Consider the following 13,648-nt stretch of genomic DNA (forward strand, 5'->3'; position numbering starts at 1 on the left):
AGTTTCAACTTCTTTGACCGCTTGTCAACGAGTTTCCATGGTGTTACAACTGATTCATTTCTTTTATATCAATTTGTAATTTCCATTTTTTCAAATTAATTGAGCTACTAAATCGTCCCATGAACCCCCTGGCAAGTCCAGAAGTATCCCATGGGGTAAAAGTACCCCAGTGTTTTCAGAAACACTGCCATCAGAAGGCTTATATCACACATACAGAGAGGTGTTTAACGTAGGCATTTCTCTGTAAATTGGATTGCAGACCTTTTAATGATCTGTTTTCCCCTGGAATAATATAACATGAATATACAATAATCTTATTATTATTATGGGTAGCAGAAAGACACTCATAATCACAGAACAGAACCGACCCCGACAGGGATTATGAGCTTTTATGAAAAAATTACCAACACAGGTGTTCAGCAGACAGTTTTTTCAAACTAGCACATATGCAGATGAAGAAAAAGAAAAGACAAAACAAATCTTTGTGGTTCAGTGTTGGCATAGCAGCCAGTGATGTATTGCTAGCTACGCTTAACTGGAATTATTAACACAGCTGGAACGGTTGGCTGAAAAACCCTACATACAGTAGACTGAACAGCATTATGCAGGGCCAGGATCATTAGCATCAAACTGTCCATGACTATTTCTGCTGGGAGCCAAATGGCTAGTGGCTACCTGCTGTTAATGAAGAACACCATGCCTATGTTTTTCCACATTAGGCTCAGGGTGACATCAATGATATAATACCAGTAAGGACATTATATTAATACACATATAGATCCGGGTTTTAGCCAACAAAAGCCACATAAAAAAAAAAAAAAAAACATGTTTAAACATCCGAGCTTGTTGAAAAACAAAAAAAAAATAGACTGCATGGTGCTTCAAAGCACTAAAACCAATATGAACATTTTACCAGATTCAGTCAGTTTGGAAACATTACTGCACTTCCTCCAATAAGCATTAAACTGCATGTGGATTAGGACACATTTGTATATTAGTGAGGTGGAACAAAATCCCATAAATAAAGCTTGTATCTCCCAAAATCCGGATGATTTGACACATATGTCAAAATGTGTTTGTGGGACAACTGGTCTTACAGAGTCCACTTCATTCTAAAGACCTACAGTACATGTAGGTTCAAGCCCATGCCGGTTAACAAAGGTGCTGTTCAGGAACAAACCATGTCCTGAGACTTCAGGTCAGGAATCAGACCCTTGATGCATTTGTGTGAGCACTAGTTCTTCCTGTAAGACTTTTAAATTTCAACAATAAAGCAAAAACAAGTTTGTGATATACTGTTTATTTAAAACAGACTAAACCAATAGTTTCCCCAGGGCTGTGCTTTTCATTTCCAATGATTACACTGCAATACACACTCCAAAGACCAACCGAGCAAAAATCAAACCTCTGAAAATCCAATAAAATGCTTTAACCTTGAAGGTGCATGTAGCAATCATCTGTAATCCTATTGGATACACCAATTAATTCTCTAAGAATATGCTTTCACACATCAAAATAATTTCATTTTTCAATTACTGAAATCAAACAGAAAAAAGTATGGCTTAAAAACATCCAGTCACTAAAAACTGCAAAAAATGTTCTGAAATACAGGGATAGGTTAATATCTTTCAACCTGTTTTCTAGAAAAGGTTTACTAGACAACAGATACTCAAACCCCCTGGTTACTCAATTTGCAACTGTTATCCAGTTTAAAAAAATATTGCTGAAAAAATAATTTCACAGCTTTGATTTCCTGTACAAATAAAGCAACCATAGGCTTTCAACTGTGTTTAAACAGAGGCATCCTACCTGCCATTTTTATCTGCTTCACCGGCTTGCAGTTGATTTTTGTATAGATTTCTTTGGCGGCTATTGATGCAATGACCGTTTGATACTAGCTTACATTACGTCTTTAACTGAACTCTTAGATCCACAGAACGCCATCTGGAAGGTCCCAATACGTAGACTAAAGACAAAGTTGACGGAGCACTTGCACTCAGGGACCCTAAAGTGTAGAAGAACATGTCTGGCAAGATATGATTACCGATTTCTGTATCTACTTTTAGGTAAAAACAAATTATGAATTTGTTTCATACGCAAACACCTTGTTGCGTTTTTATGATTTGTTTTTTTTTTCTTTACATTTTGCTGGGTTGGTCTTACAGAAGCATGAGTATGAGTTATTATTTCAGCTTTAATTTGGTGGTTTAATTAGATAGTTAGTGGCCTGTAAACTGTTAAGTGGGCTTTATAGTGTCCTAATTTGTATGTAAATTTTCATTGTTATTGTAATACTACACTATAATATCCTGTGCTGTCTGTTATGCTAAGCAGACCTTTAAGGAAGCCAGAATTACAGTAACAGCCTTTGTTGAACTTGATATTTTGTTTAAATAACCATACATCTTTTATTTTACAGATTTTTTTTTAATTTCATCAACTTTCAGACTACAATGTCGCCATTTTTTATGCTCTTCTAAACAGACAAAACAGTGGTTTATTGTGATGTAGCCATACATGTCAGTGCATATAAAGTCAAGTACAGCACATAAACACACGTATTTTTCACATGTACACCCTCGACTTACAAACCTAACCAAGGTAGAAAATTATCTTCAGCCAGATGCCCTTTACATTGCAACTGTTGCATTTCTTTTTCCTGCGTAACCATTCTTATCTGTTAAATAAACTATCAAATTAATAATAATATACAATCCAGTTTCAATAATTCATCCTATAAGGTTACTGTTATTCACTTTTTTAAATCAGTTCCTACAAGTATAAGACACAGTTCACTGAGCAACAGTCTTAGCATTACAGATTACTTTTCCTCCCCTGTGTTTAAAAAGTTCCCTTATTTAATAAATTAATGGAAACTTTAGTATGAGGCTCTTTATGAAAACAGACAGGATTTCATCAGGTGTGAAAAGCAGTGTTTTAGCCAGGCTTAATTGGGTCTCATATTTTTATTTCTCTCTCCCTCTCTCTCACATTCTGTTGGTGTAAAGGGTACATGAAGTAAGTTTCACTGAGTTGAGCAAAATTAAAAGTTTTTCAAATTCCTGCAGTTTCAAATTGAACAAAAGCTACACACTGTCAAAGATCTGTCTTTTGTTCTTCCTTCTCTAACTACAGAAGAGTCTCTGTATTTTACCAGTTATCAGAAAATAACCAAAGGCATATTGAGCACAATATTAATATTAGAAGGATATTCATAATTCGTTGTTGTATTTCAATTCCCATTCTAAGACATAGTCTCATTAAGAATTAAAGCACTAATTAAAACTCCCTCAAGAAAAATACTGTTACTAATCATCAGATCATAATAATACACAGAATAATGCTTCAATCACAAGGTAATGACCATAAGCTTTTAAGGCATTGATAAAGTATTGCATTTTTAGTTGATTGGTTGGTTAACTTGCTTTTGACTGTGACTGTAAATGAGTGTAAGTGAAGCCATACTGAGGGATTTTTAATGCATCAATAATGAGTTATACACTAAAGAGTAAAATCAGATTACAGCTCACAGATCCCACTATGATTTAAACAACAGGTCAATGGACTTGTCATGCTGTTATCTGAAAACAAATGATTGAGTTTGTGCATGTTTAACATTAGTGCTTGTTTCAAAAAGGTTGATCTTGTGAGAACATTTTAGCAAAAAAACTGTGCAACAATAATTCAGTGTTTGTTTACAGTAATTAATTTAAAGAGTGGTCAACATTAAATTTTAGATTCCAAAAGGGTAAATGCATTGAAAAATGGGCGATTCTAGTATATATAAAGCTATTTAACCCATCTGATTTGTTATAAGTGAAGCTGTCAGATCTTTTTGGCTGGACCGCAACAGCAGGGCCAACCCTATAAATGCAATGTCAATGACTGACCGACTGATTGAGTGAGTGATGAAGTTACACCGTTGGCCGTTGCTCGTTCAAAATGAATTGGCAAATACAATTTCTATTACGTCATCGGTGGGTCGTTTACAAGCAGCACCTTTTTTGCTAGATTTACCAGCTTTTCACACCCTTTTTGCGACTTTTCTTTACAAAAGCACCTAGCAACGAATCTAGCGACTTCTCGGACAAACCTTGGCTGCTTTCCGTAGAAGAGAATTGTCAGTATTTTCCCGTGAGCGCAAGGTTTGGCTTTCCCTCCACGGGCTCACCTCTCTCTGCGTCTGAGTCAATTGACCGCACGGCATAGATGGGAATGAGCTTCTAACTTACCCTGTGAGTGATCATTTTACAAGTACATATAGCACAACCATCGTCTTTAACTTGTGTGAATGGTGATTTTGTTGCAGTTATAAAATCAGGATTTTAGCAGTTCAGAGCAGCAGCTTGGAAATGGCTGGGAAAGTGACTGCTGGTAAATGTGTAGTCTTAACGGGACGCATTTCAGTCACTATTTCATACTTGTTCCGTTTCTTTGACAACAGAAACAGAAAAAAACATGTAAATGGGAACAGCTTTATTGGGAATTAAGCTTGATTAAAATACCGTATATGTGAGAACAGATAATAGGAGAGAAGCAAACAGATAAAGGGCAGTCCAGCTATATACAAGATTTGTCCTAGTCTTGTTATAAGTAAAACTGTTTTTTTATGGGCTGGAGATACTGTATGGACTCTAGTTGAGTGTAATTGGGGGTGATTTTGAATGAAATAAAATAGCTACTTAGGACTAGGCCCTGATCTTCAATGTACCCTGAACAAAGGGTGAATTAAGAGCAACTGAAACTGAACGCCGACACTTCTCTTCATATTGGAAACTAATTAACATCAAACTGGTGTTAGAACTTGACAACAAACTGTAATCTGTTTATTTTTGGGGGGATTTTTCCTTTTATTTGTTAAATGGATGGCAGTCAAGAGCAGCAAGAGAAATGTGAAGAAAAAGAGGGGACAGGCATGCAAAAAACTCTTTGCCAGATCCATAGTTCTGTGTTTTACAAAATAGATCACTAGGCCACTAAGAAAACTACTACTCATTTTGCACTGTGTTCATGTTCAGATGAATAATATCTGACAATATACTGTATATACAGTATTTTTTCATTGTCTTTTCAATTAAACCGTGTCTATATCATTATGAACATACATTTACAGCATTAGCTAATGCAAGAGGACATTGTGAAACAAAGTCCATGAGAATAAGACATTTACAAAAAAAAAAAAAAAGACCTTCTTTTCTTGACACTGTAACAGCTCAACGGCTATATCCACAAACTTTGAAAAGGTTTAAACATATAGCCAAACACTGACAAAGTGATGAGTGGAAGAACTGCTGCCACGCTCAGAGTGCTGTGCTTGCAGTAAATCTCCAAAAAGGGACACTACCACTAAAAGAACAGTCATAGCATTACAGCTGCCTCTCCATAGGCAAAGCCCTAGCAATCTTGTCTTTCATTAGGCCTGTGGTGCACTGCAAAGAAGCAAGTGATACATTCTGTAAGCATAGAGGATCCACACCAGTAAACATCCCAAAGTAAGAGAAGCAAAATATAGTGAATGAGTCAGTCCCCTTGACTGCATTTTAGCAGTGCTCAGGAACAGTGGGTAGACAGTAGAGCAGTGTTGCCGTTGCCATTTCATTCTGTTTACTGCAGGTAGCTTCCACAGGTGACTGGGCTCATCCTGATATGTAAGTAAAAGTTGATATTGACTGTGCAGAGTGTGTTTTATAGGGCCTCTGTGAATAAGAATAGGATCATGACTGTCCACACTACTGAAATCAAAAGTACAATGCCACCTTCTCCGTCACACAGTGCAATGAACTAGTCAGCAAATCACTGTAAATCAAAAGAGGCCAAATTTGAAATGAGATGCACTAAGGTGAGGCAATGCAATTGGTTTCATTAACCAGTTTGCACACTGAATTATTCAAATCACAGCCAGGGGAGAATGATGGCTTGTGTTTACACAGTGTCCCTAATTATCAAAATACTTCATTAGCAACATGAACTGTCCTGGTATGTTAACCTCATAATGTTTGTCATGTCGGCAAAATACGTACTTGTGAGGCCTATCAGAATAACATCATGTATAATGCTCCAGTGTTTGAGCACACACTAATTAAGCATTTTAAAATGTATTCGCATATTTTCAGTATTCCCAAACCCTCTAGTATCCAGGCATCATGATGCTATAATGAAGACATGAATAACAACACACTTCAAACCTCTGAAGGATGTTTTTTTTCAACAAAGGCTTTTTTGCTTTCTACCCTATGAACACAGTCACACTAATGTACATGTTAGTGTAGAGAAATACGTGAACATACTTTCTAAAGTCAACTCATCTAAAATTATAATGTAACAGATCTGAAATGAACTGAATGAACCTGCATTGCAGAATATCAACAAGCTCTTTTACTTAAATGCTTTTAAACTGCTTTATACTGTATAAATAATATATAAATATTATTCAATTTTTTTACAAAATGTAATAGGTGGGGTTTAACTTAACAGAAAATAAAAAGAATGGGACACTCATAACTGATGAATGAAAAAAAAAAACCCAAAACCAGTGGCTTCATAAATGTTTTCATTGAATTTTAATAGAAAAGCAATCACTGCAGCACAATTTATTAAGTATTACTACAGTAGAAAAGGAGTCTTAGTCATGTGTAATCCAAATTCTTTAAATTAAAATTGTATAAAACCTGTTTCTGGGATTGGAGTATTCTACTCGGTATAAGCCCGATTTACTTTCAAATGTTGGAAAAAGTACTTAAATCATGTGAAAAATTGCCATAAAGTGTGGGAACAAAACTAAAAGTATACAGTTACGCTAGCAGCTCTGTAAGGCTGTACTCAGGCAAATTTAGCACAGTGGTGCTCTGAGCTAAATGCTAATATCAGTGCGCCGACATGCTCATATGTCCATGAAAAAACTGCTAATCTGTCAAAGGTATAACAATTACCATGTCCATCATCTTAGTTTAGTATTTTAGCATGCTGACATTTCCTAATCAGTCCTAAACAGAGTACAGCCTAGGTTAATCAGAATGTCATTAATTTTTCCATAAATCAATTTTTTGGTCATAAATTGATTTATTTAAATGAAAAATAATTAAGAATAATGCCACCAGATTTAAAGTCAGAAGTTCAATTCATCCTGAGGGGGACATGAATGTCTGTACCAAATTTCACAGCAATCCCCAACAGTTGCTGAGAAATTTCACTCTAATTCACAAATATCCACTTTAAAGAGGCGTTAGAAGAAAAATCAGGGGATCATCATTATGATCCATCCTCTAGGCACCGTGGATATCTGTACAAAATTTCATGGCAATCTATCTAATAGTTGGTGCTGGACCAAAGTGAACCAACCATCCATAGATCCACGTCACCAGCATGACTTAAGAACAAATTTTAACTTAAAAGTTGCATCTGCTTTTAACATTTTACCTACTTAAAGTCACATCTACGGCACTTGGCATCTTTCTTGTGTTCTGATTGAAATTATAACAAAATCTTTGTTTTTTGATATTATTACCCAACAATTGGCCTATAAGATTTATGTCTCTACCTCTGTATCTGATAAACAGAAAATGAACACACCTATTCTAATCTAGACTAAGTGAAAAAAATAGAATATGAATTGAATATGCTCTTCCCTCTTCAGTGGAACCTAATTAAACCCATCACTATAGCTCACATGCCATCAATGAATGTTCAGCTGGGGATGCATACTGCTTTGTATTTCCTCTGTGTGAGATAACAGGTCACTGTGAGGAATAGTGATGAAACCAACATAGCATTTTTATTCTCTGCTGAAACATCTATTCATTTGTGCTGCTTCATGGATGACTTACATGCCAATTCCTGAAATTCTGCCTTAGAACCCGCCTTTAAATACTGGTATGTAAAACTCACTGTTACTCTATGTAAGTATCAATGATCCCAGCAGGAACTGAGAGATTCAGGCCTAAGTGGGTATATGTAAAGTCTGCCTCACAGAATATCCAAAATGCTAGACAACACTTCGCGGAATCGTTCGTCGCAAATCCCACATTATTATTCTGAAACGGTTTATATTCCTCTCCAGACACACCACACAAGCTCTCAAGCTCTCTCATCCCTATATTCTGGTCAAAGGTAGAGCAAGTAACTTTACGACTCGGGCCATGCTTGGTGGGAAGAGTTACATGGGATACGTTACGCTGCCTCATTCATCAGTGTTTACCACACCAGAAAAGTTCCCAACCTGGAAGCTGGGTCTAAAGATAAATCTGAGGGGTAACAAGACAATCACAGGGATTTAAAAGAATTATTATTTATGTTATACACAATTATGTTTATTTCTTCTGCCTTTTCTCTAATTTTGTGTCTTTTCTTGTGAAATATTGGATACTTTACCTCTTTAAGCCTTGAAAAATCTTTCAAATACTTCCCAAAAAGAACAAGAACAACCCAACCAACATGTACAAAAAACAACCCGAAAAAGTGAAAAATCACTTCTCATATCTTCCCATAACCCACATTAAGGCCATAACTTGTGATAAGGGGTTTAAGTAGATACTGGGTTGCTTCAGTAAAAAGAGGACTAATTTGACAATTTGGAAAATATACTTATTTGGCTTTCTTGCCAAAAGTTAGATAAGTAGATATTTACCACCATGTCTGTGAGGTAAATATGAAGCTACAGCCAGGAGCTAGTTAGCTTAGCGGAACTTGAAGACTGGAAACAAGGGGAAACAGCTAACCTGGCTCTGTCCAGCGTTAACAGAAATCTGCCTACGAACACCTCTGAAGCTCTCTAATTAACACATTATATATTGTTTGTTTAATATGTACAAAAAGCAGTGTGATTTTTTTTTTTTTTTTTTTTTTTAAGTTCAGTTTTTGTACTGATTATCCTTGGACAAAGCTATCCATTTCTCCCCGTTTCCAGTCTTTATACTAATCTACGCTAACTGGCTGATGGCTCATATTTGCCCTACACACATAAAAGTGGCATCAATCTTCTCATCTAACTCGTCAAGAAAGAAAATAAGCTTATTTACCAAAATGTGAAACTATTCCTTTTGTGGGGTTACAAGCAAAAAAGGTTGGAAATTGCTGTTTTATTTAGATGCTGCACTTGTTTAGTATATTTAAAATAGGTGTACACAAGGAACTGTTTTGGCTCCAAGAAAAAGTATACTTCTGATGGTTGTGTAAGTGGTGCAGGGGCAAAACCTGCTTATCACTGCAGAGACCTGGGTTCAGTTCCTGACAGTGCAGACTTGGTCGTTCCAATGAACACAATGGGCAGTAATTGCAGGTGGGAATCCGGACACCCGTCATATTAAACAAGGGTAAAATGATCATGATATATAAATAAGGGTAATGTATCTTATTATCAATGTATATTTATAAAAAAAAGTCATTTTAACAAATGATACTTAGCCGCTTTATTCTTTAATAGTGTATTTAGATGTATGATCAATGCAAGGATTGTGTTTTCCGACATGGACATAGAGTTGAAATTAAACTGAAAATGAACTGGATACATTTCGTTGTGCTGCACATTTAACTGAACTGTTTTATTTCATGTATTATAGCAAAAGGATGACTTTGGCTGCTCATTCAACCATTACAAAAAGGTGATTGCAAACGGCTGCAGGTATTATCACTTAATCTGAGTGGCTGAATACTGACTAATGAGATATCTTTATTAAAACATGTCCAGGTTTTCAATCCAGAACCTGCCTATTCAACAGATACATGCTGTTCATTAAGTCTCCCTTTTTTTTCCGTCAGTCATATCTCACCCTGGCCATAACTCAGCTGGGGACATGAGTGATAACAGCATCATCATGGGCCTTTTCAATTAGTTTCTAAGATGAAAAATATATAATCCTCATCTTTCATGCCAGGATGCTTTCCCAGATTACAACACAGTCTGTATTAATCATAAAATTTATGAACAAGAAGTCTGTGCTTGCATAGCGCTGTCAGTCATATTGTCTGGCTCTAGGCACTGACAACTACTCATGGACAAGCATAACAAAGACAATTAATGTTGAAGCGTGTGTTTATGTTGTACTTGTGGTGGTCTTTTATTCTAAACAATAAATACTAAAAAATGACTCAGAGCACTAACAAGTCCTTGGTTCTGTTGGCTATACATTTGCAGAAAACACGATGCTGCGTGATGTTTGATTCTGCTAATCAAGCTTAACTCCACTTAGCTAAAAGGTGAAGAAACTTGCAAAACACTGTACAAAAGACCCAGGTACATAGCGATATGAGATAAAGAGCTCCCTGATTCTGGGATCTCTTGTCCTTGATATTTGGAAATTTGTCACTCAACTAAAAGTACAAGCAATTATTCATGCAACAAAGCCATGCAGCCATTAGCTTTCTAGCTTGCTAGCTAGCTGGTTCATGTTACAGCTGCAGCCTGCTCACATAGCTAAAGATTTAAAAACATAAATTGTTACCATGTTGTTACAATTATTACAGCTGCTGCTGTAATACAGATATCCATTTACATATCATAGAAAAGTTATCCTCCTTATATCTCTAGAACTTTCCTTAAAAATATTGCGTTTTTTCCAATTATAGTATATAGTATATAGTAGTAGTATATAGTATATATTCTCAATAGCCATTACTACAGCGCAAACAGGAACTTCTAATGGCAAATATGGCATACAGTGGTGCAAAATATAGGTTAAGAAAACAGGCCTCAAGTTGTAGCAAACAGGTAACTCACTGAATCTGTAGCAACTTCCTCTTTATATCCCCCAAAGCATTATGGGAACTGTATTTAAAGACATTTGCAGGTTCCAAAAATCTGTAAGCTTCACAGTAGGTAAGATGTTTAACTAATAGATGAAATGATAAAATACTGAAATGAAGGGTTGTTGTAAATCCCTTTGTTCCACTTTTTAGCAGAAGTAAACATGACAGTTTCTTTCTGACAGCTTTACCAAGCATCACACAGAGAATAAATATATAAAATAATGAAAAATAAGACTAGTGTTTAGATTATAAGTCTTTAACTTTAAATAAAGCTGAAAATAAAGGTTTTCAATTTTAAAGTGCTGTTAGTTTTAAAGAAAATTTACACAAATAGAAGTAAAATTACTTGTGCCAAAATGCACTGGGATAAAAGTAAAAAGGAAGTGAACTGTAAGTTGAAAGGCACTGAGTAAACGTCACTGCATCACATTTTTAAAAAGGGGAAAGGCGAAGCTTAAAAAAAAAAAAAAAAAGTCATATGGTAATAATGTCACATGATAGAACTATTAAACTAAAGCACATCTTGAGGCCACACTATAAAGTGAAACTTCCAAACCAACTATAAATTACATCTCTACAGACAAGACACCTTGCAGCCTGTGCATACAACCATGAAGCAAATTACAAACACAGTAGAGCCTTACTAGAATTAACCAGAAAAGAGAACAAAAATGATCAAAGTTTAAATAAAAACTGTGACACCACGGAGGGTGTCCACAGACTTTATGTAGCAATATGTAATATTATAATATTATACAGAGTGGCTTCTGATATTTAGACTACCCTCACGGCTATGAACTGGGTGGACAAAATGATAGAAACACCCGTCAGTGAAATGCAATACAATTCTAGGGAACCACAAATTACATCCTCCAACATGATCATAAAGTTGAATCGATACCTCTCTGAAGCAGTTTCAATAAAAACCGAACACCTTAACCTTCATGAGGGGAGGATTTACTGCAGGGCTGCTGTCGTAGACTGCACTAGTTTTAACTGGGTGTACCTAATAAACTGGCAACTGTGTGTATAAATCTGTACGCGGTTTCAGCCCACAAACACAAAAACACACACATTGGCTGTCAATGATATATGAAGACTTTCTTCCTGTCTGAGACAGACGTCGTCAGTCTTCTTCTGCCTATATTCATTTGTTTTAAACATTATCTGTAAATATGATCTTTTTGGATACCCAATAAGAATGGTGTTGAAAACACAGAAGAACATTTTTGCTGGCAATAAATTCAAGAATTTAACGCTGAACAAACTTGCATTGCTAGGCTCTCACACACACACACACACACACACACACACACACACACACACACAAACATATACACATATACATACACATATACATACACACGAACACACCCACACAAACATATACACATATACATATACAAACATATACAAACATATACACACACACACACACACACACACACACACACACACACACACACACACAAACATATACACATATACATATACAAACACATACACACACACACACACACACCCACACAAACATATACATATACACATACACATATATACACACACACACACACACACACACACACACACACACACACACACACACACAAACATATACACACACACACACACACACACACAAAGCTACGTTAATAATTAACACAGTGGTTGTTGTTGTTGTTGTTGTTGTTGTTGTTGTTGTCCTCCTCCTCCTCTGTACAATGAGTAACAACCACAGACCTTATATCAGATATGCTCTTTATAGACCGTCTGTGGTTGTAACAGTCAGTGATTTGTCGTGGTACTCACCTGTCTGGACGTCGCGCCATCTTGTGCACCGAGAGGTCCTTCACGACCCGGCATCCGCTCGCTCGTTCCCGGTCGGTCGGCAACCACACACCCAGTGCACCTCGGCCTCTGCTGTCTCAGTGGCTCCTCAAGGTTTTCAAACATTTTGAGCGGGAGAGGAGAAAGGTGGCCCGGTCCCAGCATGCACCTGTTGGTCAGGCTGCAGCGCGGGGGTGTTTGATTTGGGCCACTTAGCGTAACCCCCGGGTGGTTCATTGAGTAAAGGAAATGATACTTTCTTTCTTTCTTTCTTTCTTTCTTCTTTTTTTTTATTTTTTTTTTACCTATGCTAATATGGTAATGCTAATCTTAACTGTGACCCTATAATGACACCATCCCTAATTTGATTGCATTGCTGTGCATGTTTTGTTTTGTTTTTTGGTTTTTTGGGGTGTTTTTTTTGGTTCTGTTTACCAACTGCTAGGCCTGGCCCGGATGCAAACACACCCTGACCCTGGGTGAGTGACTGTAAACATCTAGATCATGTATGTAGACCGTGAGCAGGCTGCTGCTGCTCCTCTCTGAACGGACCTCTACCCTCCCCCGGCCACAGACCCCCCCCCACCGACGCTGCTTCTTCTCTGCTGCAGCTGCTGATGTGGCTCTCGTCACTTGCTCCACTCTCACATGGTTTATCATGACCTAATCATGTCACGGGGGGTAAAATCCACTCTATGTAGGCTGTCAAATCGGGCCAGTTGTTTGAGTTGTCTTCCTAGGTGTAATGGGAGTCTTTGTGATCACACAGCCGTGTACCCTGTAAGAATCCCACCTGATATGAATTTAAAACTGGAATTATCTTTGAATGCTGTAAAAAGGTTTGCTGAATGGGACTTAAATGATTAGCTGCTCTACTGTAAAACTGCAAGAAAAGTAGTTTTAAGTGGATAATTAGTAAGTGGACTGCGTTCTGGCTATCCTGGATGGGGCCCTAAACATGACAGCTAATGTAACCTTGCCAAGGCTGCCCGTACAATCAGGTTGTCCTTGTCTTTCGTGACAAAGGAGACACTTGTGTGAATGATGGGCAGCACAAAACTGCAACGGTTAAATTTAGATT

General features: G+C 36.9%; 1 protein-coding gene across 1 annotated transcript in view; it reads right to left on the reverse strand.

Moving 5' to 3' along the window:
* Positions 1 to 12,584, reverse strand: part of cadm1b (cell adhesion molecule 1b) — a 164,630-nt gene extending 152,046 nt beyond the window's left edge. Inside the window, exon 1 of the mRNA XM_040130132.1 lies at positions 12,550 to 12,584. The gene's annotated coding sequence lies outside the window, so the exon portion shown is untranslated. The remainder of the gene's footprint in view (positions 1 to 12,549) is intronic.
* Positions 12,585 to 13,648: the final 1,064 nt, after the last annotated feature.

The sequence above is a fragment of the Xiphias gladius genome, chromosome 7 (genome assembly GCF_016859285.1).
Source record: "Xiphias gladius isolate SHS-SW01 ecotype Sanya breed wild chromosome 7, ASM1685928v1, whole genome shotgun sequence".
Taxonomy (NCBI): Eukaryota; Metazoa; Chordata; class Actinopteri; order Istiophoriformes; family Xiphiidae; genus Xiphias; species Xiphias gladius.